The sequence below is a fragment of the Mauremys mutica genome, chromosome 2 (genome assembly GCF_020497125.1).
Source record: "Mauremys mutica isolate MM-2020 ecotype Southern chromosome 2, ASM2049712v1, whole genome shotgun sequence".
In the NCBI taxonomy this organism is placed as follows: Eukaryota; Metazoa; Chordata; order Testudines; family Geoemydidae; genus Mauremys; species Mauremys mutica.
In genome coordinates this window covers 211,021,060-211,031,720 of record NC_059073.1, presented here as the reverse complement: position 1 = coordinate 211,031,720, position 10,661 = coordinate 211,021,060, and the positions used below count along the sequence as shown (strand labels likewise).

The window sequence follows — 10,661 nt, the reverse complement described above, 5'->3', positions numbered from 1 at the left end:
CTGACTGATCAACGGAAGACTCGCTGCCTTTTGAATTGAACAAAATACATAATATAATAATAGGAGATACCAATCTCCTAGAACTGGAAGGGACCTTGAAAGGTCATTGAGTCCAGCCCCCTGCCTTCACTAGCAGGACCAAGTACTGATTTTTGCCCCAGATCCCTAAGTGGCCCCCTTAAGGATTGAACTCAGGCCAATGCTCAAACCACTAAGCTATCTGTCCCACCCTATTCAGTGAATAAAAATAAAATAAATACAGATAATAAAGTTTAAATAGTCACCATCTAAATTATAGCAAAATTCTTAGGATGTTCCTTTTAACTAACCAGCTTTATTACTGCATTTTAACAGCTATTTTCAACAATGGCATGTTTTTTTCAACAAATAGTCCCATTTTTTAGAGAGCACTTTTTTACAGGATCTTTGAGAAAACCCAGTTTAGGATCTTCTATTTGTTTTCATTTATAAATAAAGTCAACCAGTACAAAAAGTTTTATGTTGAGAAATCACTGGCTTCTTTTCCAGTTCTCTAGAGGGCATTTTCTCTTTCCCTGTACTATTTCTTAAAACTCCACCATAAAATCTACCCTAACATCCAACAAATCTCTTACAACAACTTAGTCCTAAGTGTTAGCCTGGGGAGTCTGTTCTACTAGCAGCAGTGTGACAGAGTTATTTGAATGTTACCAATAATATGTCCAGTAATCTCAAGTGTGTGGTGATGCACATCATGTATCTGAAGAGAATAATGGGCCCAACCACTCTATTTCTAAGGCAAAATAAGCCTGCTGCTCTTCAAGTCCATGGGAGTCTTTCCATTGCTTTCAGTGGATTTTGGATAAAGTGCTAAAAGGGGGGTGCTGTTCATAACATTGGAAGGCAGGAGGAAGATTCTTCCTATGTTGCATAGGATTTACTGTATTGGCTCAGACCAGGTACCCACTTATTCCACAGGTTATTTGTTAATATACATTGCTTTATCTTTACCCAGTTTAAATTTAATCTGTTCCCATGGCACCCAGGCCCACAACGTGTTTGGTTATCCTGAATTTTGCACAGTCAGTAAGTTTTATACCAAAATATATTAGTATTAAGAAGCTGAGATAATTATAAAGCCATTACATTATATAATGGCATATTCTCATAAGGAAATGTGTTCAAATTTGGTCACTTATCTTTTTTAAAAAGGGGAGGCATAGCAGTAGTATATTATCATATTGAACTTCACTTTTTAAACGTTATTATCTGTATTTATTTTATTTTTATTCTCTGTTTGCATTTGTTGCAATTCACATAAAAATTGTAAAGGAACTAGATAACTTGATGCTGAAGAAAAAACCCAAATGTTAAAATGTTTGAGTCTCTCTCTGAGGCTGGGAAAGGAAAGAGAATAGAAAGACAGTAGAGGAGATGACAGAGATGAACCAAAAAAGAAACATAAATAAAGTGGCCCTACCTTTTTTAAAGGTTTAGTATCACTGATATGCAGTGTATATTGACTGTTCAGTATGCCATTGAAATGCTGATTCTACCAGCCATATGTACCATATTTAAGGCTTTAGAGCCTTAGGATATGTCCACACAGCAATAGACACTTGCAGCTGGCCCATGCTATCCAACTCAGACTCGCAGAGCTGGGGCTGTAGGGCTGTTTTATTGCTGTGTAGACTTCCAGGCTCTGGCTGGAGCTTGGGCTCTAAGAGGCGGGGGGAGGGTCCCACAGCTTGGGCTGCAGCCCAAGCCTAGAAATGTATACAGCCCGGTAGCCTGAGCCTTGCGAGTCCTAGTCAGCTAGCATGAGCCAGCCATGGATTTTTTTTGTTGCTGTGTAGACATACCCTTAGATATGCTCCTCCTCGTCATCTTATTTAGAGCAATTTCTTGAAACCCTTTACTTATACAAGTTGCCTCAATTATGTAAATTAAACTATTAATAAGTAAAAAAGATTCTTAGGAGTAGGCATACTTGCATTACCCTAGTGTTTGTAGCAAGTATACAACATCAAATACATATTTAAGAAGAGGGGCTATTTAACTCAACTGGAAAAAAGCAGGATACTTCAGGAAACTTTTTTTTTTTTAAAACCATCAATGACTACATACATTAGTGTTAAATATCTGTGGTTTGGGAAACATCTGAAACTTCTGACCAACCAGGTATATGGATTAATGAAAGTGCTATTCTGAGGTGCAGTTTCACTAATATAGAAATACAGGGAACAGAGGGAGTAATGCTGATGTTAGCTTAATACTTTGTACTTTATTAAAAAAAGTAAAAAAAAAACTTTATTGAGAACTGCTATACAAATACAAAGCTGTTGATTAGTGCTTACAGGTTCAAAGAGGCAAACTGAGCAGTTAAGTGTGTGATGAACTAACATAAGACCACAGGATGGACACACTGTAGTTTAGGGTAGTTAGGATTTTTGGATAAAGGGAATTTGGATAACTGGAATTTTACTGCATTACAAAACCTAGATAATAAATTCAATTGATAGTTACAGGTCCATAGGTCCCCGAGGACTTGAGTGAGCTGTAGGATTAAAAATAATAATGTTGATAACAGCCTTCCTTTTAAGGAAGTGTATTATATATATGAAGCTCAAATTAATAAATTTAAGGACACTGAAATTATAACATTGCCTAAGCTTTATATCAGCGTCACTACTATGATAACTGAGAACTTTAATTGAAAGCTAAGTCCTCCCAACTACAATGTGAAGTAATGTATTTACTGAGCTGCCTGGAGTATTTTCTTTCAAAGTCACTGATATTATATCACATCAAATGCACCCCTGAATGGTTGTATTTGGCCCACTCTATTTTACAGGACAGGGTCAATAACAGAAGAACGCGAGGACTGGGTGCTCATGGAAGAGGTGCTTATAGTGACTCTGAAAGACATTGTGGTCTTTGCAAGTCAAGAATCATGCATGTTTTCTGAATATTTCATGAAGGTATTTCTTGAACTTTTCACCCACAAAAGCGTAGATCACTGGGTTCAGGCAGCAGTGGATGAAGGAGATGGTTTCAGTCACCTGCAAGGACAGGTCTAGGTTTTTGCTCGTCTCGCAGTCATCTAGGATGTGCAGGCTTTACAAAGAAGCCAGAAAAAGTGAAATGTTGAAAGGTGCCCAGAAGAGGAAAGACACAACTAGAACAACAAAAACCAGCTTTATGCTTGCTTCGGTTCATGCATCTCTGCAGGTTTTACAAGACGTGAGAGTAGCAGAAAATGAGAGTACCAAATGGGATCAAGAAGCCCAATATATTGACTTCAAAATTGGTTAAAAGTTTCCAATGGTCCTATTATACAGGTATATGGGATCTTGGGGAGCAATTACCACATGGGTGGGGTGCAAAATAAACTTTATTAAGAAAATGCAAAAACAGGGAAAATTCAATAGTGAGGGGTATGGGGTTTGTTAAGGTAGACAATTGGGGAGGGGTTTCTTTTGGTGAACAGTATAGGGGGTTTCAATAGTGGGATACAATACAGTTGGTAAACAATTAACACTGAAGTATAAAAGCAACAGGTAGCTAACAATTTCTATGTAAAAAGGTGTGTCACAGCAGCATATAACCAACTAACAGTTATGGAAAAATATGTTAAATAACAAACAATTTTAGGTAAAAATGTGTCACAGTGGGGTAAATGTAGAATGTGTGGTGTATCAGAGAGAAAAAGGTAACCAATGGGGTTTTATGCTAGATTGGGATGGGGGAAGAGAAGCACATGGTGGAGCAGAGGGAGATTTAAACTTAGAGAGACACAGAGAACAGAGAGACTGTAAGGAGTCAGAGGGACACAGAGAAGCTCAAGGCGGGGGGGGGGGGTTTGCAGTGGGAAGACAGACAACCACAATTATACAAAACACAGCAAAATCTTATCTATGATCTAGCTTAACCAAAACTACACAAATTAGCAAGTAACAAAACACAATGCAACAACTCTCTAAGCCTAACTTACAGAGTATAATACTAAACCTAACTTAACTTAATGAGTGCACCTTATACTAGGGGTGGTTCTCCAAGGGTGTGGCTGCAGCAGTGGAGCAACTGCAAGTGGGCTGCCCAGGATAGAATCCAGGGAGGCACAGGGTTATTTCTAGCAGCAAAGGAGCTGCAGAACCAGAAACAGATTACAGATGCAGACCAAGGAGTTAACTTGGGTCTGTCTGTTGGGGAAAGAAAAACCAGCAGCTAGAACAGGGGAGGTCTGCAAGAGGGAGTTCTTACCAATCCCCAGGACAGTAGCAAAGGCAGAAGCAGGCACAGCAGCAGCATCAGAGGACGCAGAGAGGACTCAATTCGCTCACAATAATCAGGAGATCTCCAGGCAAAATTCGTTGTTCGTGGGAGGGGAGTTTAAAAACGGGGGTACGCTCAAAAACAAACGAGAGCGGGGAGAGGGCCTCCCAAAGACCCCTAGCTGATCAGACCAGGTGGCAAAGCAAGGACCTTCTCCGAGGTCTGCTTAGAAAATGTCTGGTTATATAGGCAGACTTAGGCAGTTTCCCGCCAGTAACTTTGATTGGTTCCCCTTCTTAGAGGGGAGGAGAGAAAGCAGGGAAAAGTCTTCAGGTGTGCACAGACGTGTCCGGGCTAGTTCTAAGTCACAGGCATGACTTACATGCTCAGCTATGTGGCCATATAAGGTCTTGCATTCTTGGGCAGCGCCCCCTACACCGAGCCCAGGTCTGAACAAAGGAGGCAGGGGCCCACCCCCACCTGAGCAGAGCAATGGCTCCGGTTAGTCTGCAAAGGCCATTCCACTGAGCAGGGCCAGGCTAGGACTCTTGCTAGTCCCATGGCCGGGAGGGGCGGCCACACAGAGAGGAAAACAAAAAAGGAATGCAGCAGGGAGGCAGCTGTAACAGACAGTAATAAGCACATTTCATAATGCCATCTTCATTAAATTCTTGGATAAATAAAATATTTGGTACTGAAGCTAAAATGGTCGCAAACATCGAGGCTTATAACAATGCTGAGCAGGGTTGTGCGAACTTTCAGAGCGTACACAGCATGGACGATGGCTAAGTACCTGTGTTATGAAGAATATGGTGCTAAAGAAGCCAATGTAGTAAATTCCACATATTAATTTACATATTGTGTTTCCAAAAGTCCATTGGCCTGAAGCATAATGAGCCAGGAAGGGCGGGGAGAAAACATAAAGCAGGCCAGTGATGGTGAGGTTCAGCAAATAGACATCACTCAGGCTGGTCAATTTCTTGCAAACTACCAGAACACATCCGAAGAAGTGGGTATTCACCCACGAAAGCTCATGCTGCAAAACGTCTGTTAGTCTATAAGGTGCCACAGGATTCTTTGCTGCTGTTGCCGGCTCAAGGAGCCTGAGGCGGAGCAACAGCAGTGGTTCGTTGCCCGGTGTGCGTAGCACTAATTGACACACCCAGGGTGGAGAAGCAAAAACCACGTTTATTTGAGCCCAAATAAGGTGCCAGGGAGACATAACAATCTCAAATCCTGCACACCCCGCGCAGGCGGGGTCCCAGCATTTATACCCCCCTTGCTTGTGTAAGCCTTTTGTTCGGTTTTCCCCCTCACCCCTCCCTTCCCAACAGCAGCTACATTAGGCATTACATTTCAGCGTGTTAGAAAAGTTCTCATCCGCATGTTTATCTGTTGGCCTTGTCAGCTTAGGCACATGAAGCCTTCTCCCCCTCTCTCCCCCTCCTCCTGCATCTGCAAGCTGAGATTGCTGACAGTTACACATTTTGCTTTTAGGCTGTTAGCATGCAGGTTGGTTAAAGTTCACAGCATGTAAGAACTTTGGTTCACTTCAGGCCCAAAGTCACAACTTTGGTTTACTTAGGCCTAGTGACACCAACACTGCTTCTACAGAACCAGACTAACACAGCTACCCCTCTGATACTTGATACCAGAACACAGATGACCAAGCTGCTTTTCACCAAGCCGAACACGAACACACAGTAAAAGACTGGAAAAAACACTGACCCAAAGATCTTGAAAGATCCATGTGCTGCTGGTAGAGCCCCACTTGGAATAATAATCATAAAAAGTAGAAGACTTGTCTCAGTTGAATAATTCATCATGAGGTGACTTGTTCAAGAGCGCAGAATTTAATACAACCCAACAATCCTATTGTTTAGTTAGTAATCTAGGCACAATTCTGCCCTGACACATCACACAAGTTAACAGGTTTGCACAGGCTGTAAAGGGGTAGAATTTGGCCCTGAGGACAGGCTAACTTGTTCAGGTAAAAACATTTTGCCCTCAAGCCTCACACAACACCTGAACCAAATCAAAGCTTTTTTTGAAGTTGGAAGATATTTGGCTAACGTTGGGGTTTCATTAGATTTATTTTTTGTGGGCATCTCTGCTTTCCGTTATTATTGTCAAAATTCCACAAGAAAGGTTGTTCCCCAGTGCTTAATTTGTGCCAAGGCTGAGCTTTGGCACTTCTGGGCTTGGCAGTTCGTAGCCTCAGCATCTCTTGGCTTCCTCTTTCAGTTATGAAAGTAAAAAACATGCTTGCACCCTGGCACCTAATTGTTTGAGCCCCAGCACCTCTTTCACTGCAAATTAAGCACTGCTCTCCCCAAACCATTTCCATGAAAATGAAAAGAGGAAATAGTGGGAAGCCCATGAGAGAACTTCTCACAGGGTTTCCTACTCAGTTTTACACGCGATGCAGAGAGGGAGACAGGCTAGCATTGGGGAGGCAATGGATTTGTGACTTTCCTGGCTGGTGTATCAGCGACGTGATGTGTTTCCATGAGAAGGGGAACAACAAATAGTATGTTAGCGAGCAGAAGAATTTTGAGAGTCTGATTAACTAGATAACTGTACTCAGGCCCAAATCCTGTCCCCAGTGCTCAGCCTGAATGAATGGTACTCACGGGGATTCCCATTCACTGTGCATCCTGTTCAGCGGGTTAAGGAACCAGCCTGACTTCATGCTGCATAATTAAAGCACCAATAAAACTGAGATAGTGAACATGCCGAGCACCCTATTGTTTATAATTTCCTTGTCTCTAAACTATGTTTTCTTCAGAAAGGGCAGACAGCCGTGCTCACAGAGGACTGCACACATGCAGCCTGAGATGTCACACAAAGTCAATTTAGAATTATGAGTGCAAAAGAAAAAACATTTGAATTTTTTTCTTAGTAGGTGACAACCACATTTCCCCAGGACTGCAGCCTTGCTAGTGCCATGCTATAATATGCACCTTTCTAATTTACTAGAGAAAAACAGTTAACTTTACAAATATATTTTGTAAATTACAAGCTCTGCTTATCATCCCTGCACGCTGGGTGCAATTATCTTTTGCATCTATAGTATGTGTGGTGTTCCTACAGAGTCAAGGTGTTAATTTGAATGCACGCGCTCGCTCTCTCACTTGTTTAGGCAGAAACAAACACTAAATCTGCAGTTGCCAATTCTTGTCAAGAATTTTTTTAAAACATGCATGGACAAAATTTTCATACGTGGGTGCCCAACCCTTGTTTGTATTTAGGTACCAAAGTAAAAGTAGCCGTTTTTCAAAAGAGATGAGCATTGCTAACTATTCTGGAAGTCAATAAGAGTTGTGAGTGCTCAGCAGCACTGAAAACCTGGCCATTTTTATTTAAATATAGCAAAATAATGATGCAGATGCCTAACTAAAGGCAAGTTTGACCTATCTAGCTTGTTTATTATAATGTAATCCCCTGGATTTGCCAGTCATCGAGGAGGTTCAATATAAACACATCTGAGTCTGAATTTCCAAGATCTCCTGAAGTTACTTCATGTTCCTAAACCCAATCTGACTACAGAGCAGCAATGTATCATCTTGGCAAATAAAGGTAAAGGCCTCGAGTCTACATCACGTCCCACCTATGTTTGCAGTGGAGAGTGGCAGCCTCAAGGAAGGTGTTGCAGCTCCCTGATCCTTGGCCAACCAGCCTGCATGAATGTTAGAACAGCAGGGGGCCAACTCTAACTTCTGCCACTGGTGTAAGTTATATCAACGACAGCTCAGGATTAATAGAGGCTCTGCTCCATCATGCCTCCTGCAGCCAAACCAAATGCCGCTTTCCTGCCCTTATATCAAGAATGGAAGGGGAAGGGGAAACACTGTTGATGAAGGCAGCAGACCCTCCTCTGATAGTTTTCCATCCACTTGAAAGAGTTCCTCTGTACAAGGGGGGATTTGTTCCAGCTCTCTCTCTGGCGATTTTAAGGCCATTTTGTATCAGGCTACACAAAGTGGCCCTACTAGACCAGAGAATCCAGGTCAAAGTGTCAAGAGAGGTGCACTGTATTGTGTTTCTCAAACTTTTTGATACCAGGGACCAGTCTGCTGTCTTCATAAACTGTTTGAAGGAGATTGCAGGGACTAGCGCTGGTCCACGGACCAACTGTTGAGAAACACTGCACTATAATATCAGTGTAGATCAAATGTTAAGGACCTCACCTGCAGAGGAGTCACTTTTCCTTTTATGGGGGCATGCTCTAGAATTCCTTCCCTTTTGCCTCATTAGGGTTACAATTTCAAGGAGCTGAAGTCAGGAAGACTATTAGGGCCTGATTGTCAGATTAGCTGAGCACCTGTCAGGCCCAGAGGTGAGGATCACTGTTGAGGATCAGGTTTGAGTGACCTTGAACTTGGGTGCGGGACAGAATACTGAGAACCAGCCCTGGTCACTACAAGCCGATATACAGCAGCAGATGCTCCGAGGTGTGATGAATCCTGTGGCAGGGAACAGCAGCTGGGCAGAGGCGCTAGGCCTCTGTAAGATGAGCCTGCAGATGACTCCAATGTGCGTTTGGTCACTTTTGAAAGAGTAGCTATGAGCGCAGATTGGGAGAAGGGAACCTGGGCCCTATGGCTACACCCTACTTGACAGGGAATGCTCAGGTGACTGACCTGGCTCTAAATGACGAGCAGGCACAGGATTATGATGTGATTAAGGTGACCATCCTAGATCGGGTGGGCTTATCCCCTGAAATGTATCAGCAAAAAATTTTTGGGCCACTAGATGGACTGGCAGGCGGGCGGGATGGGGGATTTACAGCCCAGGGCATTTGCCCAGAAACTGATGGACTAGGCTACCTGCTGACTGAGGCCAGATGCTCCGACGGTGGGTGAGATTATGGATGCAATGATTTTAGAACAGCTCCTGCAGCCCATCCCTGAGAACACTCAGGGGTGGGTCAGGAGGCATCAGACAGTCACCCTAGATGCTGCAGTCAAGCTCCCAGAAGAATTCATTGAGGCGGACATTGCCAGCAAAGAGGGGCCACAGTTCAAGGGACTGACTCTGAGGAGGAGAGTCAGAGAACTGTGGCTGGAAAGGTGGCAGAGAAGAAGAGGGCGGAACCTAGGGTGAATCCAGCTGGCTGTCAGGGTATCATGTATTATCAGTACGGGTGACAAGGACACATAAAAAGGGGCTGCGCACCTATGGAATGTGGGTTTGCAGAGTTCCGCAACTGGGCCAGGAGTTTTGGACACGGAAGGGGAAAGAAACTACCCATGGTTTCTCTAAGGCTGTGAAGGTGGATGCCTCTGAACAAGGCCCAAACTGTGACTGGGGTGTGTGAAAGAGAAAAATCAATATTATTGCCATTTGCCCTGGCCCTCGGTGGGCATGATGGGTAATTATGCCTGTTGCTAAGAAAAGGAACTTATGGGTTAGCAAAAGCTCTGGTTCCAGTAACTGGAGGCGGCTGAGGCTCAGATCTCCAGCAGCCCATGATTTTTAAGAAAGCCCAAAACAAACATTCAACCCTCATGATCATTTCACATTTTCTATCTAAATACTCACACCCCCTCTCACCAGGGATCTGAGTGACTAACAGAAGTTATCAGCACAACATAAAGGCCCACAAATGGTCCATTTTGAATGACCTTTTCTCAAGAAGCACTGATAGAAATTCTTTTTATAAAATCAGTACAGCTGAATTGCATACAGCTATGGGGATCGGATAGCAGAGGCTTCAGCTAGTAGGAACCAAGCAATTTTTCTCTAGACATTTTCTTTTCTGTAACTTTGTCTGAGTCTCCTGTTTATTGTGAGGTGGTGGTGAGGAATACTATTACTGTGCACATTTGAGAGACTCCTCGGACAATTTTCTCAGAGTGAATAACAATCCTTTAGTATTTGAAACTCCACAAAAGAACATTTAAGAGATATTATCAGATGCAGTGTAGGCATGAACTCCAGTGAGACTACGTAAACTTCCAATAACTCCAACAACATAAGCCAACTCCACAACAAAATAAGGCAGCTTTTTTCCATTAATATATCCCAGCTAGATGAAAAATAGATCAGAAAACATTAACTATTTACAATAGATATTACAAATAACAATTAGCATCAAAGTACAGTTGGTTGAAGAACCTTAATTATGAATTTCCTCACTTTCATTTTTTTTTCATAACCACAGCATTCTAATAAAGTTGTTTTGACTTAATGGATTTGGGACCATATTCTTTGCTGATGTAATCAATGGAGCGATGCCAATTTGCACCAGGGAGAATTTGGCACTTTAATGTTTTGTTATTTTTGTCTGGAATTGTCTTTGCTTTTTTGGGTGGTTGGTTGTTTTAAGAAAGGCCACATGGAAACTGAAAACTGAAATGATCATGTCAGTGGATTTTGTTAACCCAAGTGAGTGCTATGTTGGA

At 42.5% G+C, this 10,661-nt stretch overlaps 1 pseudogene; it reads right to left on the bottom strand.

The window, feature by feature from the left end:
- Positions 1–2,827: 2,827 nt before the first annotated feature.
- Positions 2,828–6,041, bottom strand: LOC123363254 (annotated as a pseudogene).
- Between the last annotated feature and the right edge of the window lie 4,620 nt (positions 6,042–10,661).